Source organism: Sylvia atricapilla, chromosome 7, assembly GCF_009819655.1.
Source record: "Sylvia atricapilla isolate bSylAtr1 chromosome 7, bSylAtr1.pri, whole genome shotgun sequence".
In the NCBI taxonomy this organism is placed as follows: domain Eukaryota; kingdom Metazoa; phylum Chordata; class Aves; order Passeriformes; family Sylviidae; genus Sylvia; species Sylvia atricapilla.
Genome location: NC_089146.1, coordinates 31,557,793 through 31,584,844, shown reverse-complemented (window position 1 = coordinate 31,584,844; position 27,052 = coordinate 31,557,793). Strand labels below are relative to the sequence as shown.

The following is a 27,052-nucleotide window of genomic DNA, read 5'->3' as shown; positions in this document are numbered from 1 at the left end:
ATTTTGGCATGGAAAAAACCCAGAATTGTCCATTAAGGCAGTGTGTGATCCTTATTCAGAACCAGTCACCCTCCCATCAATAAACAGGGATGTCCCTGGTTCTGTTCTGATCCACTTGCTGCACTTGATATTCCAGTACTGTGCAGTTGTCCTCAATGATGATAGCTCTGTGTAGGATATACTTTCAATTCAGGCTGAATTTTGAAGAAAGAATCTTGCAACTTTTATTTTCTTTGGATTGTGTGCTGATCCTTGGCCCTGCCCAGGACAGAATTAAAATTGCATGGCAGCTCCTCCCTGAGACTGGGGCTTTAAAATCCAATTTAGAGATTTTAGATTTGAAATGTGACTTGAATCCTTCTCAAACTTCTTTATCTACTGTGTTCATTTCTCTATGTAATCCACTCCTCAGGCTCCAAGATATGACATAAAATGGTATTTTAAAAGATGTATTATGTGGAATATGTTGAATGTCTTCAAAGGATATTAACAGGAAAATAAACTCCTGGAAATAGCTATGTGTTTTTAGAAGCAAGAACAGAAATGCAGTGTTTCAGCAGTGTATAGTAAAAGAAAATTCTTCTGAAAACAAAAATGATGGAAGATTTTTTAATGTTTGATTTATTTATTTAATATTTTAAAATAAATCTTAACTTGTCCTAAGGACTCTTTATGTCCTGCATGAAAGTAAAGAATGGCTTTGTGAATTATAGTCCAGTTCATGGGGCACAATCAAGCAGCACCTTACAGGTCTCAAACTCTTGTCACAAACAACAGGCAGAGCCTGTCTGACCCTTCCCTGTGCTCACCCTGGATACTCATGTCCTTCCCATATGCAGTTTGCTGGGATCCCATATGGTTCCTCTGCAGACTGCCAGACATGTGGGGAAAGAGAAGCTTGGATTGCTCACAGGATGACAGGCCAGCTAAAGCCTTCAGATATTCTGCACTGAGGTCCAGTTGGCTCAAAGGGTTTGTTTTTCTCCCTATGGCATTTGAACGTGCTGACGGTCAGGTGAGCACTGCAGGCATTTCCAGCCCCATCCACTCCTTACTGAACTTCTCTTTTTAATTCCTAGGTATTCAAAAAGCAGGGGAGGTATTTATAGGATACAGCCACAGGCACAGAAATCAATCTAGCTCCCCAATAGTTTTAAACAAACAAACATCTGTTTGGCAAAATATTTACTAGTCAATGCCAGAATTTAATAAGGCATATACAGAAATCACTGATAGAAGGAATTAAAGGGAAAATGGGAGAAAAAGACACTCACTGAATGCATCTGCTAAAAGGTGGGTATTCCCTGTAACTGCTGCTGGAGGCTGGAGACAGGATTTTGAATGTGTTTTGGTAGCTGGCAAACTGCCTTAAGGATTCTGCTGGATTCCTGCTGGATGGGACTGTGTGACACTGCTGGTGCCTTCAAGAACAGCGGTGCTCCACGTCCTGTGTGTGCTCAGCTCTACCTGCACTAAATATGTTACATTTTTTTTCTGAAAAACTGAAATTTTGCTTCACTAGATGTATATGTATATGTATTAATGGAATTTGGTACAATATCATTAATTTTCTAATTCGTTATACCAGTAGCAGTGGTTTTCACTTTTGTATACAGTGAGGTAGTGTGAAGTACAAGTCTGTTCTGCAGAAGCTTGGAAGTCCAGAGGAAATAGGTCAGGTAGAGAGACATGATCTGGGCAAAGGAATCCCCTAATTTAAAACATTTTTTAACTAGGAAAAAAAGCCCTTTGCTGGCATGTTTGCTGGAACAATGCTCAAAAGCAGACAAGTGTAATGCAGACAGGGAAATCTCTTCTGAATTATTTTTCGCTCCAACCCTGACATGCATCTAAATCCTGGATTTTGTTTTATAAGATGTGTTCTCAAGGACTTTGTTGCTGTCACTTTTCTGCCCTTGCAGTGTAACTTCCCCAGTGTTCCCAGCAGTTGTACCCAGACCTGTGGGGTTCCTGGGTGTAGCAGCAGGGACTGTGCTGCACTTCCAGCTCCTGCTTCAGGCACCTCTCTTTCACGCTTGGCATTTGCTATCTTTTCTCTCTCATGCTGTTCAGTACTTTTTGTTCTTGTTTTCAATGACTTGGCTGCAGTTCTGCGGGATTGTTTTTCAAATTTGGCCTCCTGAAGTTATGTTTCTGTAAACAACAAAAACTCTTTGCCCAATATCAGTGTCCCAACCATCAGTCATCAATACACAGAGCTGTGAGTATTTCTGTGAAATATTTTGTCATAGTAATCAGAACTTCTATATCTTTCCAGTGGGGTAGTAGGAAACGTAGCAGATCTGGTAATGTCTGGGTATTGTGTTGTTTGAGAGATGAGTTAATGCAATGGCATTTTAAATGTAATGACCTAAATACTCTTTCAGCTGACTGTAAAATAAATGGACAAATGAAGCACATTGTTGTTTATGCTTCATTGTGTAATGTTTTAATAGTCTGTCATGCTTAGTGACAAGGACTTCATCTTAACCCATACTTTTGATGACTTTGTTGGAAATCTTAAGTAGAATTTTATAATCCTGAGGAAAATCTCTCAGGTGGCTGTTTGCTTTTTTTTCCCCTAAGTCCTCTGAACCTGCCCACCTGTGACAAAATCAAGATTTGAAGTAGGTTGTTGTGCTCTCCAGTGCTTCTGCTGGGCCAGGATATATCAAAGGTTGTGCTAGAGCTGTACACTTCAGCTGGCTCTCAGCTCTCAATTTTGGTGACACCTTTCTGTCACCAGCCTAGGATGACATATGTTTTCTCTGTTGGTTTCTGGGCTGAAAATCTGACCCTCAAGAAAACCTCAGCAGTGCCTCATTCTTTAGGTAGGGAAGTGCCTTGCTCAGCTCCTGTTGCTCCCAGAACCAAGACTGAAGCCACAAGGGTGAGATCCCACAGGGATTCATGAGGACAGGAAGAAGCTCTGTTGGGTGAATTCTGCTCCATTCCCCAAGAGGGCATTTAAGGCTGGGGCCCATGAAAGACTCCATGGCAATAGGGTCAAAGCCTGGCAGACCAGGGGTGGGGTGCTGCTTTCCTGGTGCATTTGGAGCCTGCCCAGAAGAGGAGGGAGGTGGCTCCCAGGGGCTGCAGGGCAGGCAGGATGCTGAGAACAGAGGACCCTGCTCTAAACACTGCATGCCATGTGCCCAACTCAGGGCTGCAGGCAAGAACCACCCAGACACTTACCAAGAGTCCAGAGCTGCCCCTGGACAGTATGTAATGGAAACTAGGTACATTCCAGCTCTGCTTTAGAGGAGTTTTAAAGTTCAGATGTTGTCTAAAGCAAGGACTGTGGTCCACCCTGTGTTGCAGAGCATACTTCAGCTTAGGTCAAATTATTGTCAGACTGAAGAATCTGGAGAGTTTGGTAGTTTGTGGGTTCACCTGTAAGTTTTAACCTTGGCAAATGCTTCATGGATTGTAGTGAGGGAACAATTGGTGTAAGAACTGTGGAGCTGGGGCCCTGTAATAAAGATTTGTGTGAAGTACAGGACTTCCATTGGAATGGTAAAGATATATATAGCTATAGCTAATGCACAGCATTTATTAGAACATGCCTCAATAAATCTTCCTTTTATAGGATAATTAACTGCAAGGAGAAGGGAGAGTGGGAAAATTATAAGTGGAAAGTCTTTTATTTGCCAAAGCTCTGTGTTTTAGGCATATTACATAGTCAGTTATATACTGTGCAAAGACAGACCAGGGATAGAAAATCCCACTGGCATCACTAGGGTTTTCTGTTCTCGCCTGACATTAATCTCTGCTTTCTTTACACTCTGATTAACAGTTTTCAGTTACTTTTTGTGGTTGCAACTTGGAAATAAATGAGACAAACCATGTTTAAAAATCAGAATGCATTCTGGCAGACAGATTGTTGGCATTGGTTACTCTTTCTGTGCTGTGCATGAAGCTGTGATCAGGATCTCCAGTGAGCAGAACTAAGGCCACTAGTGGATCTGTGCAGAGGGAGATGTGAAGCTGAAGATACTGCTGGTTTAGGACCAGAAAATAGCATGGCGTATTAATTACACTCTTTCATATTTTATTAATAGTTTCCTTGGTTGTCTCTTAATTCCACAAAATAGTCACATTGTCTGCTTCCCCACTCTGCAGAATAACTTACAGACATACACTTTGTTAGACTCTTTCAAACTCTGCTTCAGGAGTAAACAAATGGTGGCAGCTTTATAAAACCCTTGACACTGTTCCAGGGTTAAAAGCTCTGTTTACCCAGGTTTCAGCAAGGACAGAAATTACTTTCATATCAGAACTCTAGTAATGCTCCCTGCTAAAGCTTGAGTCCTTGAGATACCATTCATTAGCTCTCAAATTTATGTCTAGTGTATATTGTCTGCAGGCAGAATAGTTCTCCTTTTAATGAAGGAGAACTGGATTTTTCTCCTTGATCCATGTAAGTCAGTATGCAATGTTATCTTGGAGATAACTAGCAAACCTTGAGTTTAAAATAGGAGGGCAGTGAGCTGCTCCCCCTGTGTCAGGAAGCCCTCCAGATCTTCCCAGTGTGGAGCTCTGCACCCGGGGAGGAGGAGGGACTACACTTTGGTGTGAATGTAAATACATCCAGGGAATTATAAAGAAGAGGAAGTTTAAATATAAACAAAATACTAAAAGCAATGCAAATAGCACAGTGACCTACCAGGAAGTGACAAAACTTCCAAAGAGAATTGGAAGGAAGGAGATGGAGAGGGCACAGATGATGCAGTGTGTCAGCGGACATGGGTTCCCCTGGGAAGAAGGGTCAGGATGGGATGGGAGCCCTAATCTGACCCTTCTGCCCTGCCCATCCCAGTGAAAAGCTCTGCCCATGGAAGCCTGAATCCTTGCATGCTTTAGAGAAACTTGTTTGACTTTGTTTTTACCAAGAGAACCCTCAAAAGGATGTGAAATTAAATAAGTAGTATCATGTTCACAAAGGACACCAGAATAAAATGAAACCCACAATTTCTGGTTTTGGTGTGCTGTTTCTTGGTTTGGAAGTCATCAGCCTCTTGCAGGTTTGGCAATGTTTTTACCTTGGCTGAGGTCAAGGGCCTCACTGTAAGGGCCTCTGTGTCCTGTCTTTGCAAACACGAAATAAGATTCCAGATTCTGAGCCAACATAATTGTGAGCATATTCTCAGAAATAAGAGATTCCACGCTGAAGAACAATTACTACCTGTCAAATTTCTCCTGATAGCTTGTATTACACTCTCATGTTTTCCAGTGCTTGATTATTTTTTTGGCCTGCAATAATTGGCAGTTTTTCTAACATGAAGGACAAGTGATAGCTTAGAAGTTACCTGATGAGGGATTGTTCTATCTGCATCCAGGGATTCATCTCTTGCAGCTTCAGATTACTTAGACCAGAGGGTTTGGATACCCAGGTGCCCATTGCCATATGTTTAAATTGTCCCACCAGCAGAATGTGTTGCTTTGCTTGACTGGCCATAGATCCTCAGTGCATCACTGACAGAGGCAGTTCTTCAGTCACTCAGTGAAGGAATTAAATACCAGGTGTTTGTGACTGTAGTAATGAATAAATAACACATACTAGTTCAGATTAAATACACAAAACTTGATTTGATGGAATATCTAGGTGGTGATGAAGGAACTCTTTTGAACAACAAACTGTTTTGAAATGTGCATTTACATTTATTAATTCAATTATTAATACATATTAATTCATTATAACATATTTTTATTATAGCAAGGGATGTATCAATCCCGCTCTAAAATATGCACATTTGCATATTTAGAACCAAGAGTTCTAACTCACGGACAGTGACTTCCTGGCATGTACTGAGCTTGTCTTCACTCAAGAAAGGGCACAACTATGATTTCAGAGCAGGCAGGTTTTGCTCTGGCAAAAAAAGGCCCATCAGGGTGTCCTGGCTGCGTTTATCAGTTCACTGATCTGTTCTAACCTGGATAAGGGGAGGGCACAGAATTAGGCTGTCTTTTATAAAAATAAGCTACTCCATGATGAACGGATTCTCTCTCCTCCGACTGCAGATGGGTGTCAGCAGAGTATCTGCAGCGTGTCTGTGTCAGTACATACTCTGCTGGTGATATCCTACACAGAGGGACTCACTGAGTCATCCCTTCACCTTTCCAAGCAGTAGTTCATACCCAAGCAGGCAGCTGTAGTCTGTATTACTGAGCCAGGCTCGGTAGAGTATTTTCTAGAGTAAATAGATTAGACTGCACTGATCTGCAGATGAATTGTCATAGTGGGGACTGTCTTAAGGAAAAGCTACAAGGAGAATCTCCTGCAGTGTGTTGTTGTCTGCACAAAAGATGTGACCTCCAGAGGAGCACAACAGCTCCACTGAGTTTACATATTGCTTATTTAATCTGAATGAATGTCACCAAGTATGCAGGTACACTAAATAACCATGTAATGCTCTTTTAAAAAGCTGTATACAGGTTTTGTCCAACTCATTTCAGTGTAGGAGAGAGGAGGCACGTTATTTTGGCTGTTCTTTGTGAAAAGATGCTTTGAGAAAGCAGGCAGACAAATCAGAAGTGTGACAGAGCTTTTTTCCAAATGCTGTCTGGATTTTTATGTGAACAAAAGTTTGATTGGCTTTGGGGTTTTTGTTACTTGTGACAAACAAAGCTCAGATGCTGTAGCGTCCTGCACTTGCTTGGCCATCTTTATACGGACATTTGTGAGCTTGGCACATCTTTCATTTGAAATGAAGTGGAAAATCTCCAGCACTGTGTCTGGTGTTGGGTTTCATCACATAACTTTCAAGCAACCATAATCTACAGTGAATTCTCACTAAAATAAGATACATGTTTCCTCAGATTTAGTGAGGAGAGTAATAAAATGTGGATTAGCTGCTGAAAACTCTTATGAAAACATATTTTCAGTATGTGGAAGGGGAAGGAAATTGTTTCTCTGTCTCCACAATGAAATGGAGAAAAAATAATTTTAAAATCAGCTCAGTCTCTTTCTCACTGGCTAACATCTATGATGCTCCATGCCTTTTGTACTGGTGTCAGATACAGAAAACTCATGAATGATGCACCTTTGTAGTCACAGCTGCAAAAGCTTCAGTCCTACATGTTTTCCTATGAAGGTTAAATAAATAAAACAAGCAGTCAGTAGGTATTTCTTGAATTCCTGCTGAAAACCAAGATTTAACATCCTTTCAGCAGTATAAGGTTGAATTTATTGCAAGAGAACTCCATGATAAAAGTCCTCAAACTTTTCTCTGAACCACAGAAAGTCAAGATTTTTCAGTTTCTCAACTTCTTGTAAAGTTCTTGCCCACCTTCAGGAAGTACTGGGCAAGGTTCTGTGTTTCAGCTCCTTTGAGTTTTTTAAGAGATGCTTGGATTACATATTGCACCTACCAGCTGTGGTGATGGTCGTCACATGGCATTAAAATAATGCAACAGCTCAAATTTGGGCCATTTCCCCTTTACAAATCAGGTGTCAATCTACAACCAGCACAAGGTGAAATGTCCTACTGAAATTCTTCCTCCTTCTCCTGTAAGTTTTTGTGGTTTGTTGGTTGTTTTCTTTTTTCCTTTGCTCTTCTGTCCTAAAATCTCACAAAGCACTTCCTGGCAGTGACAGTACAGTTATGGCACACTTGTGTGGGATATCAGAACAATATCACCAGACTTCTGTGTAACCTATCAAAATTTCCTCAGTACCCCTTTACACTAATTATTTCTGCTAATTCACTCTGAAGCATGGAATTACTGCAAGTTTCTGTGTGTCCTGATATTATAGGTCAGTACCATTTTCTTCTTCTCCCCGGTGTGTTTATTGGTCCTTCAGCTTTGTTTGTGAGCAAACTCGACCATGGTTGAACTTAAATCAAAAGGAGAATTCAACAAAGCTGTCTTCGTTAGCCGCCGACTCGTTGTGTGTGAGCTGACTCACATTCCTGCACTGCAGCCCTGGCAGACAGAGGGGCACACAGGGAGCCTTGGCAGGGCTGAAGGGACCCTGCTGCAGGACTGATGAATGCACAATCGATGCTTTCTGCAACAGCACCATGACCTCTTCTTTTAATTGCACTCCACTGAGCGGGGCTGCTTTGTGCCCTTGTGGGAAGTGCTTTCTAGCAGCTAATTTTTGAGCTTTGTCTCCAAGCACTGGATAGGCTGCTACCAAAGCTACTGGACAGCACAGCTGGCCTAGGTGATCTAAACATCCATGGCTCAAAACATTGATTATTGCAGAACATTACATACAGGAATGAAGCTGGAAGAACTGAAAAATGTACAAGTGTAGTGCCAGTCCATATAGCATCAATATGTGATTATGTGCATCGTCCTGGTTCTCTGTTCCCTGTGCTGACTCTCTGCCTAACAGACAGGTCAGTGCAAACTCGCAGCCCCTCATACTTAAAAGCCATCAATTGACTGGCTCCTGCTACCTTTGAGATCTCTTCTCCTTCCAAACACCTGCATCCCAAACAGCTTCCAAACAGCTGTATCCCAAAAAAGACAGACGCTACATTTTACTGTGGGAAATACAGGTTTTTTCCCTGAAGTTGTGTAAGGTAAAGAGAATATAAAATAAAGAAAATATCAGTTTTTTTCCAGAATTGAGGCTCAGATTTGTTTCCTCAGTTTTAAATTTACATCAATAATTCCATCCCACATGTAACCTACTCTGGTGGCTCAGCTGAGTACACAAATGGACACACAGTAAATTGGACTGGTTTCTCCTGTAGAATGAGAAGGGAAAGATAAAATAGATGCTTTATTATTTCTCCTCTTATGTCCTAGGTTTCTCGGATAAGCTGATGGAGTGGACCATGTAGATTGCAATTTAGGGAAGAAAACTCTGGAACTGGGTGGTTTTCCTGTTCCTATCTGTCAGTGGGCATTTGTGCCTGTATGGGATGTGAATAGGAGATGCTGATGAGTCTCAGCATTTTGTTCCTTTTCTGTTTTGCTCTTTCTGTTTGCTGTGATGAAGCAATCTGGGCTGCATCACTGAAGGCAAAATTATTGTGCCTTGCAAGTGAATAATAAATGTAATCTATTAATTTTTCTTAATTAACCCAAAAGACTGAACTGTGGCAATACTTTCTCTCCTGGTGACATTGATCTAAGAATAAGACTACAATCCTGACTAGCAAACAAATCTCAGTTTGGTTAGAAAATATTTAATGTGCTCTCATCAATGACATCACCCCCCTCAGATCCTCATGTCTGGGAAGTGCCAGGCAGGAATCAGCAGGGCTGTCACCTCCAGGATAACAGGACTGCCTGTCACCAGGTGCCACATTGCAGCTGGCATTTCAACATGAACCTTGCCTTGAAAATTGTCAAAGTCTTGGCAGAGTTGCCATTCCCAGAGATCATCCTGTTTGGTATAAATATACCTGAGGTAGGAACACACAAGGATGACCTAAAAACCCATGTGGTGGGCATGTGATGACTTCAGTGGAGTTCTGATGTTCATTTTTGTTAGAGTTTTACATAATCCAGTTAGAAATAGAGGTAGTGAGTGCCTGCATATTTTGAAAGTAAGGGTGCATGTGTGGTCTAGGGCCTTGGCTGAGTCTGTGTGACATGTGCAGTTTTCTTTGCTGTCACTTTGATATTCTGAGGCTTGGAAAGCTGGTACTGAGGGAAGATGATGTATCCCAGAGTGTTTGTTCTGTCATGAACAAACTAAAAGTTACAAGATGTTATTAAAAGCTGTGCGCATTTCCAGGTCAACTTTTATGCATATGCAAAATGATAGCCAAAGCCTTTAGCTCCTCCTTACTGTGCTCAAAGCACTGAGCTGTGAAATAATGCTTAGGATTGATCACAGATGCATAACACAGTCCACCTAATGTGATAAAACTCCTTTAGGTATAAGGCACAACTGAATGGAACCTGAAGGCGAGCGCATGATGGATGTACTCTATAAATTGTACAATAAAATTATTGTTCGTTGTTACTTTAGGACCCTTGTGTTACTCACAATGTCTATTGATCTTAATGGAATAAATGTATTATCTGAAGGTTCTGAATACTAGAACTTATTTTGGCATAAATTGCTTGATTATTGGAATTTCCTATTAGAATTTCCTGTAAAGCTCATTTATGGAAATAATTAGAAACAAACTCTTCAGATCCACTTTGCCAGACTAATCTTCTTTACAAATTGCCACTCCAAAGTAATTGGTGTCTCTCTGTTTTGAGAAACTTTATCACAAGTGAGAAATGCAATATTAGGTTTGAAAATTAATACACGATAATCTGATGAGTGTTGGGCAGAACGTAATGAGCTTATGCTTTTGCAAGCAACTGGTTGAGGAAAATATTGCTGAAATAAGGAGGGGAGCTGGGATGGGTCTAAATCCTTTTGAATTAAATTTCATAACTTAGAGGATAAGTAGAGCTCTCATATCTGGCCAGCAGCTGGACAAGGTAAACAGTGTCATGACTCTTTGGAAAGGTATATTCAGTTTTTAGGGAGCTGGGTTTGAATAGAGGCAGTCAGGAGTAATTATTTTACAGTCTTGAAACAATACTAGAGTGCTGTACCCTGACTCAGGCTGAGGTATGATAGAGCCATAAGTGCAACACAAACTCTTGTCATCTGGCTGAAAACCTCCACAAAAGTAGGTAATTGGAGATGCTAGACACTGGAAATGTAAACGTAGGTATTAAGTACACAGCCTTTGCTCCTCAGCTATTCCTCATATCTTAGATTTTCTTAAATATATCTCATGGTAAATAATTATGATTTGCTGCACAGCCAAAGGAAGGGATCTAATATCCTTCCTGAGTGGAAGAATTGAAAATATAACTGAATATACCTCCTGAGGAGAAGAAAAGATCAGCAACCAATGTTGTTACTCTGCTCCTTTGAAAGAATTCATGTGAGTTCTCTCCTAGTTAAAGAGTGGGTCTGTGATTGATGTCAGCTGGTAACATCACTGCAACTTAAAACAGACATCACCAGGGGCTTTTAAATGTCATTTCTGCAGAGTCAGATCATGAAGCCCAATTCCTTGCAGGATAGCACGTTGCCCTCTTCACTCAGCTCTGGCACTCTTGCGTGTAGCTAACTGTAAACCTTTGGCACTTCAATTTTAAACTTCTTTTTTTTTTTTTTTTTTTTTCAAACTGGAGTTTACTTAACAATTTGCAAAACATTTCACAGAACCAAAAGCAGCCCCATGTAAGTGTGCTCTGTCTGGTGAGACAGGCCAAGAGGATGGCCCAAAAAACCTGAATCCCCCAGTTCAGAGATGAGTGGAAAACTGAGGTGGTAAATACACCTTAAATAGCAGAGTTATTAAAGGTGATGTGCAGGAACATTCCCCACACTGCCTCAGTTCAGACCCTTAATAAAAAGCCCACTTGCTTCCAGGGCTGAAGAACTGACCTCTCGTTTCTGGCAGCCCCGGTGTCAGCTGTAAACAACCAGTGTGAAAACATTATTTGTAGACAGGGAGTGAACACTTCACAGAGCACAGAGCGAATGGGTCCTGCAAGGTCCTCTCATTGCCCACCTGCTGATTTCTGTTTTATCCTTTCTGCCCTCACTCAGCCTGGAAAAACCTCCCTCCTGGAGCCTGGAGGGCAGCTGCCCTAAGAACAGCAGAGAGTGAGGCTGCCCCTCTCACTTTAACCTGGAAACTGCTCCACCAAATGAATTTAAAAGGGCAGGGAATGAGTGGATTTGCCACAGCCAGCAGCTGAAAATGACAACGAACTTTTTCTGCAAACAGACGTTGATGCTAATCAACACATTTTTCTTATTTCCCGGCTGCAGAGCTACCCATGACTTAGGTTTCATTAAGTCTAATCATCTGTAGATGCCTCTTGTTTCATAACTTTATTTTCTGCTCACAACTTACTCTTTTAATTATTTTAACCGTTTTAACCATTTAAGTTATGACCAAGAATTATTACTTGGAAATGCACGAATAGCATTTGCTGCTTAGAAAGAAGTGTAGGAGAATTTTAACTCATTACCTCACAATCTCCATTGCAGATCAAGATGGATCTGTTTGCCTATATGAACGTGCAAAGGTGTAAAAATATTCTGAAGATATGTATATACATGATGGTTCCCCTTTGAATATTTCTTTAATGTTTGGCCAAATATGAAGCTTTTCCTCAAGCTTCTCAAAATTCCTCAAGGATGTTTTTTTTATTCCAATAAAATGACAGTAATAGGATCTGAACACTGGAAACTGTAGATCCTTCTAGCAGGCTTCCAAGGGCTTCACAGACACGTTTCTCAATTGTTACTGATGTAAATGATGGTTCTGTGCTTCTTACAGGTTTGTGTATTTGAGCCACTGTGTATTCTACAGGAATGAGAGATTCACAATACAGTTCTAAAATCCTGCAGAAAATACAATTTTCCATTTAATTTTTGGTTTTTGTTTCCAGAGGAGCTAATTTCTTAAATGGGAGACAGGTCGAGGGAAAAAATAGTAAAAGGGAGCATTAAGATCTCTTTAGAAAATTAGACTTCACAGAATCAAATATACTTAGTAAATCTTTAAATTGGCTTCATTAACTTCTCTAAATTATGCATGCATTAATGGGATCCTTATTATTAATTCATGCAATTGTTTGTACTACTTTTTTGATAGGGCTTTATTTACTTATTTATTTATTTATTCCAGCTATTCCAGCACTGCATTGATGAGACTCATTAAATATAATGGCGTTTGGCAATTTATCACACAGATTAAAAGCCCTTTCCAGATCACCTCTACTCACCCTTTCTTCTGGAGAACATTTTTGGCATATATCCGGGAGGCAATGAATTGCACAATTTTCTTGTATGCAGCATTTCAAAATCCTCATGCCTGAGCAACATAGTTGAGTTTGTAACCATCATTCCTTCACTTTCTCTCTTTTATTCTTATTTTAAAAGAACTCTTTCAGGATTTTGAGTTAACTCTAATCACAAAAAAACATGCTTAAAAATGCATGGAGTAATATAACAGCTTGGTAAAAGTCAATAATGGCCTTTACCTGACTGTATTTTATCAACTACATTCAAAAGGTGCTGTAGAAGAGTTTTTCAAATACTCAAAAGCTCTGTTATTAAACACCATTGTAACATCAGAAATATATAGAATAATGTATTCCCAGTAGTGCATAATGAGGCTGTAAATTCCTTCAAGGGTTCTGGCAGCATTATGAACCACCAGAACAAACTTAGATAAATATATATACATGTGTGTGTATATATATGTATATATAAAAAAACTATATATATATATATGGGTTTTTTTTTTTAGTTGGGGGAGGCACCAAAATCAGAACAATCAATTTCTGCAGCTTGTGGAGCAGATTCCACCTTCAGAGCACAGTGGGGCAGCACTCAAAGGGTTGCAAACCCCAGCCAGGCTGGATGGCAAACAGGCAGTGCAGGGGATGGGAGATATGAAAGAATCCTCCAAAGTCCTGTTGCTTCTGAAGTGTAAACCACTGAGTGTGAAAGGGTGTCATATGAATTTTTATTTTTTTTCTGAAGGCTTGGCCGTAATAGTTTCTTACTGAAAGTCAGGTTTTAATTAAAGAGTCTCCATTTCAGATGTATTCCTGTGCTCACGGGCAGCAGTCCTGAGCAGTAGGTTAATAAAAGATTATGTGTGGAAGCCAGCAGTTGCTCTGCATAAAGATACATACACCTCAGGGTGTGTTTGTCCTTCTGTTACAAGCTGCATCTTAATGTTTTTTTTCTACTACTAGTGATTTGAGAATTGCTTAGGCCAGCAAACATTCATCAGTAATTGCATAAAAATAAAATCTACAAGGTGATCTGTAGAAGGGTAGTAAAAATGATGAGGGTCACTTATGAGGAATGAAGAGTGGCAGAGGACGATGAATGTTCTGAAGTTTTTAAAGATCTCATTATTTTTCTGCCTCTGTAGTTTTTGCCCTTTCCTTTCCATCCAGCATCACCAGGGTAGTAAAGGACATCACACCTGCACCAACTTAATGGCAGCCACACGATGGTGACCTGAACTGCAGAGCCCGTGGCTGTCCAAGGCTTTAGATTTTATTTGGAGTTGTCACACGAACAGGCTTTTCTAAAACAGCTCCTTGAATTGCAGTTTCCTTATGAACATCTTGTTTCTATGAGAATGTTTCTTTGCTCCCAGAAACTTGCTGGGGTTGTGCTCTAACTCTGCCTGAAACAAGAGGGATTTTCCTACCGAATGCCTGTGATTTCTTTAGTCGGATCTTCCATGGTGGAAAAGCTTGGCATGTTCCTCTTTTCCTGTCCACTTGTTTTGCAAATCTGTGTGCCTTCTGGGGTAGTGCAAGCCTGAGGAAGGAGGGAAGTTGCTTGCTGGTGTGGGGAAGGGCTAACCCGTGACCTTGGCTGAAAGCTGTGTTAGCCCCTAGCTATTGTTCAGCCCGAGCTGGCTGGGCTGAAGTGCAGTGATCAATCACAGTGAGCCTGCCCAGCTCTGAAAGGATGCAGAGCTAGGGATGGAGAAGTTAAGTTTCAAAGCACTGCTGTCTACATAATTTTCAAAGTAGTGTCCACACAATTATAATTTGTTTGAATATATACCATACCAGATCTTTATTCATGAACATTGACGGGAGGTATTCTCAACAAAGGAACTTTATAGATGCTTTAAAAACCCCTCTGATGCGTTCTTCAAAATGTGTACATCACCCTGCACCAGTTCATTTCCATCTGCCTAAAGAGGGAACAGCCTTGCCCTCTGTGCAGTGCACAAATTTCTCTGTTTACCAAACCTGTTTGGTTTGTAACTGTGAACATCCTGGCAGGTACTTTCTCCTGCTCCCCGGGGCCCTGGAGGGGAAAGATTCAGCGGTCACTTTTGTGCAGAATTATCTCAAACACAATAGATTTTCCTCATGACAAATCACACATAATCTCCATAGCAACCTCACATAATTATGCACAAGATTTCAATGTTGCAACAAAAAATAAGTGCGGCAGGGATTGTAAAGAGTAGTTACATAGTGTGAGACAGATGTGGGAGTAGATGATGTATAGAAGACTGAAACACAACTGTTCTCAGATGTAAAAAATGAACAAAAGACAGAGAGATTGCCTTCCTTGTGCTGTGGAGAGTGGTGATTAAGTCAGTATATCATCTGGAAATTGGAGATGATGGGCTCAAATATCTCCTCATAATATAGAAGTTTCTGATAGTGCCACAACAGTTTGAGGAACTCCAGCAGCACACTTTTATCCTAGTTTCATAGGATTATTACAGCTATAAAAATGATCTCTGAGTTGTGAACTGGCATGCAAGAGCTAAATGTAGCAGGGTTTGGTTGTTGGGGTTTTTTCCCAAATTTTAAGTCTGTTTGTACATATGGATTTAAATGAGTTTAAAAATATTATGGGCAGTTTTGTCATCATCCTTATTTATTATCTACATTTATACAATCTATATCTAATCTATCCATCAATCAGTCAATCAATCTATCTATTTGTTATCTATCTGTTGTTTGGGATTCAAAGGCTGCTGATATCTTCCACATGAGCAGATTTCTCTGAAAGAAGGACTTCCATAGCTTTTGTTTTCAAAACTGCACAAGGATTTAGGGAGAAAATGAGGGAACAGTTTTTAAAATTTTTTTATACCTCACGCAGTGTTTTTTATTTCTCCCAATGCTCCTGGTACTTTTTACAGAATCCTAAATTAACAGCCAACCCATCTATGATCACATTAGCAGTGTAAATGCTACACAGAGATTATATATTCTGTTTATGTATTCCCGTGCTGATGAACCCAGTGATCCCATTGTTGGGGCCAGTCCATCTCAGCAGTGGGGGCATCTCAGAGGCCCTGAGTATTTTGAGCTTCAATGGTATTCGAGGATTCCCAGCAGCAGATTCGATAATTAAGTTCACGCTTCAAGGGCAATAATTCTGTGTCAAGACGGATCTATGATTAAATCATTCTGATGGTGATTTTCTTTTAATTATCCTGGCCTGATCCAGAGCACCACATTTAACCTGGTTCTTTTGAACTCAGTCAGGTTGTCTCCAGCTGACTTTGACTAATACCATAAAAAGCCTGATATAATTACATTAATTAAAAGTTCGGCTAAAAATGCGGGAGAAGAAGATATACTAAACCAATCCATAAAATTTCATTCAACTATTTGTATTCAGCTGATGTTATGTGCTTTATTCAAATTCAAAGACTTATTTCAATCCAGAACAAATTTAAGCTATAGGAATGGATAACTTCTTATTTTCAATATTTTATGCAACTTCATTCCAAGTTTATGGTCCTCAAATACCAGATCCCATGGATAGCAGAGATAGGTTTGGTATTGTGAATGGTGACTTTGGTTTTGCTAATTTGCCTTATTGAAGACTCCCAGTTTTGTTCATAGATGAGAAAAGATAGACCAAGAACTGACCATCATTCCTAATCCATGAGGTTTATTTTCCCTGAGGCATTAATAATTTTTAATCGGAATAATTTTTAATGTGACATGAAACTCCCAAGTGAGAATCAAACCATGACATCTCTTTGCCCTTGTACCTTCTAGAGATACCATCCTTCCCTCTTTAGATCACCTGCATCTTTCCTTTATTCAAAAAACTAAAGGTCTTGTCTTCCAAGAGCTGGTAAATATCTTCTCTGTCCTCCGTGGCTGATGGCAGGCAGTGGGTCATCGTTTTGGGCACCTCAGGAACAAATTAGGGCAAAAAAAAAAAAATCTGTGTACTGTGATTCCTCCTCTTCCTGAAAAAACAAAAGGTTTGTATGAGTGAAGTGAGTGTAGTTCAGAGTGGAATGGCCTTGGCTTGCTAATGATGAGCTCTGTTAAATCTAACCAAGGTTTACCCCAAGACTCTCTGGGTTTTGAGTCCAATGATTTGCACTAATGTGAATTAGCTGTTTTGAATCCGCTTTAATAGAGAATTCAAGATTACATTACCTTCTGGTTTTTAGTTTATGTCACTGCTATTCAATTGGTTTACTAATGTTAGGTATTAATGAGTTTTAGATTTTTTCCTTCCATTCAATAGATAACTTTTTCTTAAAATACAATTAAAATCCATTTAAAATGAAGTAAAGGTGACTACAAGAAAGTAATTGAAAGTTTGACTAAGATTTCCTAGAAACAAGGAAACAAGCACTGCATCCTGTTGAGGTCTATTAACATTTCCTACCACAAGATGTTCTGTCTGCTAATATAAAACATAATAAGATGATTTGTCAGTAGATATATGCTGAACTTCTTATTCCACACTCAGTCCATTTTATTTGCATATAAAGTGGCACATTTACACTCAACAATAACTAGTCCTGAAGGAATGATATTTAAGGGGAGAATATAATTAATCTATTCAGGTCATAAACATTTTCTTCAGGGCAATGGGCAACCATCTAAGACAACATTCATAATCATTCATGGACATTACTGAAACACTTTAGAATGAGCTGGCAAAGCTGAGGATGGGCAAAATATTGCCATTTTCTTCCAAGGACATCTTTACGTTTGTCTTTGCAGCTTTTTGAGGATTATATTAATGAAAAATCCTTTCTATTTTTTGTATTTGGCTTTGTGGTAATGTTTCATTGTGTTCCACAGAGCACTTAAACATGATGTAGGTATTGTGTTTCCCATCATTTTATGTCAGAGCTCAGAAAAGCATACTGGAATTTTGCTATTTTTCAAATATTATGACCCCCTTAAATGGAAAATAGTTCTAGAGCTCCTCAGCAGCTCTAAAGGTTTTCAGCAGGTCTGCCAAATAAGAAGGCATTTTTCAAGTACATTTCCATGCTCCTTTATCTTGGGTGTCTTGGCACATGTTTTAAAAACTTCAGCTATTTCAGAATTCCTTGAAAGTTACCTGGATGGAAGAGGAGAAGGAGGAGATGAGGGAATTGGACATTGTTTTAAGGAGCACTCTGGTCTGCTGAATGTTGTACCTATCCTCTGTAGCCCTGTGTAGGACTCTGCTGTTCCCTGAGTGCATTAACTGAAGCTGCAAGGGGGGCTCATGTTGCTGCCAGACAAAATTCAGAGGATGATGGAGGGTCAATATGCAAAGGCTGTGAGAAAACATCGGGGAGCCTGTCGCAGCTACTGGAGTTCACACGTGCACTCATTGTGACATAGTAATTTAAAAAAAAAAAAGAAATATAAAAGGAAAACAATCCTAATCAGTCACAAAAGCCCGCAGTCAATAAACCAAGTCAATTTTCTAAACCACTCTAGTGCTGTGGCATAGGCTCAAGCCTGTCTACTCAGCTCCCTTTAACGCCAAACACGTTTTTAAGGCAGCCTTATGAACTGTTTTACTTAAAAATGTATTTTGAAATTAATTTTCTCAGGCACAAAAGGGCTAACAGATAATGTTTAAGCCCAGGAAGGGAGTACACTGAGACACTTCTGAGGCACTGGTATTAACCTGTGATGAACAGGTTTAACCACACACAGACAAGTCACAGAAAAGCAACAGTCACATGAGTGAACCTGAAATAACTGGTAATTACTGATCACAGTACAATGCAAACCTTTCTTTTGTTGATTAACTGTAACTAATTTTTGTGAGTTTATCACCTTTATAATTGATTTTAGGTATTTTGTAGATGCAGCTAAAGAAAACAACAACCCACATTTACCAGGCAGGAACCACTCAGCTATTGCAGACGCAGCAAGCGATTCAATTTGGCCTTTAAAGTCCAGATTTGCTTTAATCTCAGCTTTAATTTGTTCCCAAGGAATTCAAACTGCTCATAGAGCAGTGCCAAAGGACTAGCCACAGCAGATGATCAATTTTTCATGCTCTTATTATCACTGCACTTCAACTTGGAGGAAAGCAGAGTGTGGTTTGAGCTTGATAGACAGAGGAACTAGAAGCTGCATATCTGTGTCGTAAGGCAGATGGATTGGTGTCAGCATGTGCATTTTGCTCTGTGAGAGAGGGAAAAACTGTGCAGCCATCCTGCATGAATCACAGCAATCCTTGAGATTGGATTTTTAATAGTCAGACATCTAATTGGCCAAGCAGACGGCTGCTCAGACGAAAATGAGAAGGTTGTAGGGGCAGAGCTGCTTTCTGAAGGCCACACATCTATTTGGGATTTAGGCCTTCTCTGAAAATGTGTTTCTAATTTTGTCTTATCTGTGGGAAAGAAATTCTGAGCCTAGGCTGGATGGAGTGAAATGTTTTGCTTTATATATATATATATATATATAGGGTTCATGCTCTTAATGGCTTTAAAAAATGTAATCAGATTTATCCTGTGAGCTCTTCATGTTGTCTCACTCTCAGTTTTCCATGGACACCTGTTCAGCTCAGCTCAGCACCTCTCCCTGAGCAGGTGAGCAGTTGTGATAGGGCTGATGGCTGTCTGTGGAGGGACTCCCCTTGTCTCATCCTCTCTCTGCTCTGCCCTCTGTGATGGGTTTTTACCTTCCTGATGAGAAATCAAGCCCTCGGAGTGAACGCAGTGGGGTGGGTTGCAGGACAGAAATGGCAGAGCTGGCAAGGAGAAGGTAGCAGGATTTTCCATTGGCTCCATCTGCAGATTTCCACTCTCATAAAGACAGTAGCAGCAGCAGCAGTAAAATTCACTGCATCTGGACCAACTCTGTGGAAGGAGGCTTTCTGTCTGTGCTGTGACAGGAGAGGCATGGCCTGGAGAAAATCAATGATGAGGCAATTGAGAGCAGTGAGCTGTTCCTACAAAGTGCAAACTTTTCAATCACCATTGTGGGCAGATAATAAGAATCTTTTCATTTACACTGTAGAAACTTGTTCAAGGCAGCAGCAGAGGTGTAATAATAGACTTTGCTTCTGGAACTGACAGCAGGGGATTGAGATAATCCTCAGGCAAATACTGGTCTCTGTGATTTCTCCTCTTATTTTATGAAAGGTCCTATTTTTTCCTTAAATCTGGGGCCTGTTTGAGCTCCCTGAAATCTCGAGCCTTCAGTGAAAGAGCTGGATGGAACCAGGAGTTCAGGCACCTCCTGCCTAAAGCCTAAACCTACCCCACACCACTGGCAGTGACAGAGCTTTAAAAATGGGATTTTACAGGAAAAAGCCACCTCCTCTTTGCCAGCCCCAGCTCCCTTGATGGCAGCAGCACAGGCAGTTCCATTGCTGTAACCCCATCCACCCTGTTCTTGTCCTGCTGGAAAGAGCAGTGCACTGTAATGAGCAGAAAATGTTAAATGCTTGGATAAAAGGTAAAATTCAACTATATTCAGTCTACCTTTTAAATATCATAAACCCTGAGAGAAATTGAATGATTGTTTAAGGGACTCAAGTATTTCCCAAAATCCTGCAGTAAAACTTTTCTTCTGCAAGACCAGTACTTCTGAAATGAGAGGACCTTGAGTTCCTCAGCTCTGTTCTCTCTTCATCACCATCTTTAACGTGTTTTACTCTAAAGAAATGGGAAGAGATCATCTGGCACATAATTCTTTGGGAATGTAGGAAAGTGGAAGACTCTCAGGTTATTCTGCTCGGAAGTCTGGGGACAGCCCAAGCCTCCCAGGAGAGGTGAGCTGTGAAGGGTGTGCTCGCTTGTAATGGGACTCTCTTGAGAAATTTAAAGTCTCTCCTGAGACCCTGATGATCTGCCTTCAGTGTTTCTTTCTGAATGCCTGCACTTTGTTACCTCCTATGGAGCTCCCAGGGCTCCCAGTGAAATTTGTTCAAGTGTTTGCAATCACACCAGCCCAGCCCCATGAAGTCATGCTCAGAAACTGCAGGATGTCAAATGTCGTTGGCATTCCTTCACTGCCTCTGGAGCCCAGGATCCTCCTGCTAGCCCTGACCCAAGACCAGGCTTATTTATGGCTTACAACTAGAGCAACGTATGTGGTTTTTATTAAGCAAAAGCCCAGGGGACCAGTTTTTAAATGAAGCAGAAAAATAAAAATGCACAGGAGCCTAAGCATGAGTCATTTCTGTAACATACCAGGCTCTCCAGCAAATCATAATGCAATTGATTCATTGCACAGTTTGTGCTACAGACTAATCATGTCAAGGTGGCTGAAATGGGCTCTTCATTCATTTATAGCCTTTTCTGTGTTGTCAAGGATCTAATGCGTTCACTTTAACTATAATAAGGATGAAATGCATAGTTATTTTAAATGGAAACCACTTTCATGTAATCAAAACACTTTTGTAAAGGAAAAATTTTGAAAGGTTTGTGTTCCAGGTGAACTGCATGAATATTGCTACTGGTCTTGCTGTTTCAACCATTTTACTGACAGTGGTTGGTTACTCTGGCAGGTCTGAGGCTGCATTTTGCCTTATAGCACTGGAGTTCACTTCTGGAAAGTTACTGACAAAAATTTTACTGCAATGACACTGACATTTTTAAACTAACAGAAATGTTCTAAGTAACACCCAACATCATGTGAAGGTTTAAGGTTAAGCATCCACTTATTTTAATAGCTTTATTTATTTTGTTTAGCCTCTGGAAGCCATCATTGACATTGGACCATTGCTTTTAATTGCCTCACTTAAAGAGCACATTTCAAAGTCTGCAAATGTTTATCAGGTTTATGATGGTTAAAACATTGGGTTTACAACACATATGAAGAATTTTTTTTTTTTCACACTTTTTGAATTTTCAGCTTGGTAGGTAAGAATAAGTAACACTCAAGTGAGCTGTCCAATGGAAAACAGATTTTCGTGGTCAGTTTTGTCATGCAGGGCAGAGGCAGAGGATAGCTGCAGAGTCACTGGTATTTAATGTCAGCTGGCAGGAGCACAGCTGGCCCTGCCACGTGTCACAACACACAGACCCAGCACGTACATGGAAGGCAGCTCTAGTGATTGTGGAGGGCCAGCACTGAGACAGGCTTTGGCCTCTTTGTGCTCTGTCTGTGCATCTGTTGTTGGCATGAAGGTGTGTTTAGGTCTCTGCAGAAAGGACTAAGATCCTTTAATGAACATATTTTCACTCACTGCCCTGGGACATAGTCACCAGCTTCATGACAATCTTGGTTTTTTTCAGCAAAATCTGTTCTCAGACAAACCTGTACATAAAGTTCCTTCATTTAGACACACAATCTTTAATAATTTTGCTCTCCCTAAAGAAGAATAAGTTCCTTTAAATAGAAACTGTTTTTACAACATCTTGGATAAACTCCAATTCCTACAAAATTCCTACAAAATACACTGTGGTGATTCAAACCTTTTCATTTACATGAAATAATGCAACTGGAAAGTTCTTGATGCTCAGTGTCAGGCATAAAATGCACTCAGGCTGCCAACTGTGCACCTGCATCCACAGGGGACACCTGTGGATTGCACAGCCACTGAGATGTGTCACTCCAGCTTTCTGTGGAACTTTCCCCCCTTCTTCTGATGTGGAAGTTCTGTTGACAGGTATTACTTTGTAAGGATTCTCATTTGAGTCCCTGCTCTCATCATTTACAACCTTTTATTTGGGTAATTTAGCAGTAATTATGCAACAAAAACTTGTGCATTAAGTTCCATAGGTTGGGACAAGGGCACATTGACTTGGGAGGCAATTACCCTGAGCTGGTTAACAAATCCTGCCAAACACCAGCAGCAGGTTATTGGCAAGCAGAATGGAGTATGGAGAACCACCAGGATGCAATTTATCCATGGCTTGTCTTCACCCTCAGAAATGGGGGAAGTTAGCCCTTGAAAGAAGCACCATGCATGTGAAGCTTGTTCCATATTTGACCTGTTCTGGGCAGTCAGGTAACAGGAGGTATGAAATCCTCCAATAAATTAATATTCACTGGCATAATGCTTCCCTACTCTTTCACTTCTCGTGCCCTTGGCAGCCTGCTGGTTTCCATGTATGCAAAAGAGAAGCATTTATGATATGAGCGTGAAATTCAAAACCTCATCAAAGCTCATGCACTCTGTTGCTGCACGGGTACCTCAGACCACTAAATATCGAATAAATAGCACTGTGACACGGGCTTTTTTCCTTTTGGTTAGACATTATTATTAGAAAGTAAGTTCTGGTAAAAAGTCTCAGATATTTTTGATGGACTAAGATTTATAAAGTAATTTAGAGATGCAAAGAACTGTATACATTCTAAGTGTTATTATTCATGACTAATCAACCGAACAATGACCATAAAGAATGGCAGTCCTCTTACTTGCACTTTTGATGTTAAATGAAGGGAGGCCAATAATACATAATGAATGAAGATAAAGCCAAATGAATTTCTGAATTTTGTTTGTAGATGAGTACATACATCAAACGGCCATCTGCCCATAGAGAAAGGATTAGAGGTCTGCTAGCACTTTCATTCACAGCTGACAAAAGAAGGGAAATACAGTATTTCTCTCCTGTTGTCCCAGTACAAATCTGTTGAAGATACGAGTGTGATACTTCTTGTGACTCAACATTAAAAGGCCATAAAAAGTTAGAAACTGAGGACACAAAGTGCCATTTCAAGAGGCATAGTGGACCTCATGACTTTCACAGGCCGGACTGAAATGTCTGTGATTCACTGATCAGAGCGGGTGTAATACTGACCCTGGAACTAAAAGTCAGCTTTTCTAGAGAGTTTTAGGAAAAGAGAAACAGAAGATAAATAATGAAATGAAATGAAATGAAATGAAATGAAATGAAATGAAATGAAATGAAAATACATCCATATGCTATAGATTATGACAACTCACATCCAAAATGATTTGGAATGGAGGGAGCCTTGTGTGTACATTATCACTGAATCTTCTGGTACATCTCAGCAAAGACCATATGCTGTATCACAGCTTAGGAAAGATTTTATAGGTCAAGTTGTTAAATATCAATTTAGTTCATAGGCTGCAGTTTTGAACAGTTACCTCTGCAGATTGTTTCAATCTCATTAAAAACTAAAAGCCCTTGTTTCTAGCAGATCACATGAAGGAAAGCATTTAGTCTGTTATGCAGTGTTCCTTCTTCACCTCAGATAAATTGTCGGCCAGCAAGAACTGGTGTATTTGGCAAAGTATACCCCGAATGTTCATGCAACAGCATGTACACTTGTGGTGAAACAAAAGTGAGGAAAGGCTGTCCATGATACAAAACACTGCAAATAGAATTTTGGAATTTTTTATTTTAACAAGCTGCACAAATTGAGTTTTCTTAACACAGTTTTCCTTGCAGGTTTTTTTTTACGTTGTATATATAGATTTAAATGCTAAATTGCAGCCTACAATGGATGCTATACACTGTGTAGTGGGTACTACATGTCCTCAGGTCCTTTCTGAATCCTGCCAAGTACTATCAGCAAGTAGAGAGTGTTTTAGTCTTCGCCACTAATGGCATTGCCAGAGCAGGGTGGAGAGGTGACTGGTTCTGAGCTGCTGCTGAAGGAGCAGCCTGCACACTGTGGGGATGGTGACTCACTTATTTTGGGAAGACTACCATCTCAATCTCTCTCTTCGGTGCACAGGGTTACATTTTCCTAATGTTCATTCATTGAAAATTTGTGTGTTTTTGTCAAGATATATGAGATGGCAAAAGTATAATTATTATCTGAGTAAAGAGATTATCAATTTTGTGATCTATCCAGCATGGTCAACATAAGACAGATACTTAGAAAATGCCTATGAACTGAGAGTTCTCTTCTAGTATTTTCATATGAAGAACTAAATGTAGTGCTTCATATGAAAAAAATAACTTTTCTACTTGCACTTGCAAGCTTTGTTAGAAATAAAACGTCATATAAAGATGTATTTTCTTCTAAAATCCCACAGTTGCATAGACAGTGCCTCCTAAATGCTTTTGTAGATGATCCCTACTTTAAATGTTAAGTAACTGTTTAGTTTATGTTAGGGAAAATAATTCTTCATGACTGTTGTTATTATTATTGGCTAGGATCATATTGTAGTAAGAAATGAGAACCCTTTTATTACCTGAAATAACACTCAGGACTGAGGTTGCTGATCCTCTTCCCTACAACAGATTTGAGATCCTCTTCCCTAAATCTTAACATACTGATCAGTACTGTTAGAAGATTCATTTTTTTTCTATAATTTAGTCATAATTCTGCCTTTTTTCCTTTTAGTTGTTTATACATGTTTTCTTCACTTCTGTGGGGTAAAATGATTTCTAAATAGCAACAGACTTATGAGAAACACACTTGGTATTTTAAGAACTACTGTCTATTAGCATGCATCCTTTTGCATATATGTCTGTATGTATATACATATACATATATATATACGTACAGTTTGTGAGTTTGGTGCCTTCATTGCTCTTGGCCAGCTGCAAATGTAAATGTCCAGTTGTTTTATTTCCCATTTTGATTCTGAGGCTTTTTTGTGTTTGAAAACAGGAGATTTTGCACAGAGAAATAGCATCTGACAGTGTGCAAATAAAATACCTGTCCCTTTGTCAGACAGGTTTACAGCCACATAAAAACACACAAAAGGAGTGAAAACAACTTCTCAAATGCAGAGCAGACATAAATCTTATTTCAATAAAGCTGGGAAGTATTATCTGACTCCTGGAGTAAGGGAGGAGAAGGAGAACATAATGTTTTGAGGTGTCCTGTGCTGGAGCTGGGAGCACATCGTTCACTTTTAATTTCCAGTGATCAGACACAGTTATGGGAAAGGCACTTGCTTTTGGCATCCTTCCCTGTGCTTAACAGGCACTGAAGGTGACATCCAGGGGGATCCCAGCTGGGATTCTGAGTGTCTAACCACTTACACTGGCACAGAGCAGGATGTTTATATTTTTAAGCTCTAAAGCTCTACACAAATAGGCTGAAGATTTAGCGAGGACACAATAATTGCTTTTCTTTCAACAGCAGGTGACATATTTCCCACTGAGAAAAATATAAGCCTGCTGCTTTTAGTCATAACATGAGCAACAGGAGGAAAATAGATGAGAAGGTGGGAAATGTCACCAGTTGTGTCTTGGAAAAGATGTTTGCAGGCATGAGCGAGCCTCTAAGTGCACAAAATTAAAACATTAAATGACAGGTCTATGTTTATTATTCACGAGCCACAATTCCCATAATTATATCATTTAATAGTAATAACTACCTGAAATTTCTCGTTTTCAGAGAATGGTGGGAACTCTTTCTTGTTTCTTTTCCTTGCTGTGTGTAGCATACCTTGAGTGAGCAGGGAGCATTTTTGTGTGCAGTTGGGGTGAGGCCAGGGAGCAGCTCCATGGGCTGGTCCAGGGAGAGGGTGGGCAGAGAAAGGGCTTTGATGCTGCTTTCATGTTTAGCAGTGAAGACACAAACTGTTCTATCATCTTATCATCTTAATTAGCAGCAATAACACTACACCTCTTTTACTGAATATCTGATATTGATATCACAATCAGTATTGTGATCTGATATTGATATGCATATTGATATGCATTGATATATGCCTCCCTCTCCCTGTCGTTTGGAGCTCATTTTCAAACTCAGTCCTCCCTGCAGCCTTGTCAGGTTGAGGTTTTCCTCTGACCTTGGGTGGCCAAGGCATGAACAGCAGTGTAACTGCTCCACATCTGACTGCCTCTGGGAGTAATACATGGTGATGGAAAGAACAATGTGAATTGGTGGTAGAAATGGTGAAATCCAGCTTAGAACTGTGCTCAGGCGTCACTGGAATTGCAGTGCTATCCACTAGAAAACCTTCCCAAGGCTTTAAGGGCTTACAAATAACCATTGTGAAACTAATTAGTGCTCCCGTATAGATTATAGGTTAGTAAATCTGAGTTTGCAGTCAGGTTCAAGAATTTCTTCTTGATGGATATTAATATGGGCCTCGTGTCTTTTTCAGATAAAGCAGTTAGAGCATATCAGTGCCATAAATTAAAAATTAGATGTGGAGGAAATCCTCAGATCTCCCAGGAGAATAGTACGTCTTCACATTATTCCACCTCCAAGCTACATTCCTGATGTACCCTATCGGCTAAGAATTGAATGCTGCTTTTTTAAAACAAAGGTTTTCTCTGTGTAGCACTAATCATGGCTAAATGCATAATTATTGACTTGTGGAAAGCAGAAAACTCTGCCATGATTAATAACTTAGTATTGGATTTGAAAGCAGAGCTCTAATCAGGATCATTTTAGGAGACAAATAATCTAAAGGTCTTTTTCATCAAAATTTGAAAGATAAAGCAATTCAATA

At 40.0% G+C, this 27,052-nt stretch overlaps 1 protein-coding gene across 4 annotated transcripts in view; it reads left to right on the top strand.

The window, feature by feature from the left end:
• Positions 1 to 27,052, top strand: part of NCKAP5 (NCK associated protein 5) — a 377,012-nt gene that overhangs the window by 100,631 nt on the left and 249,329 nt on the right. The window lies entirely within an intron of this gene.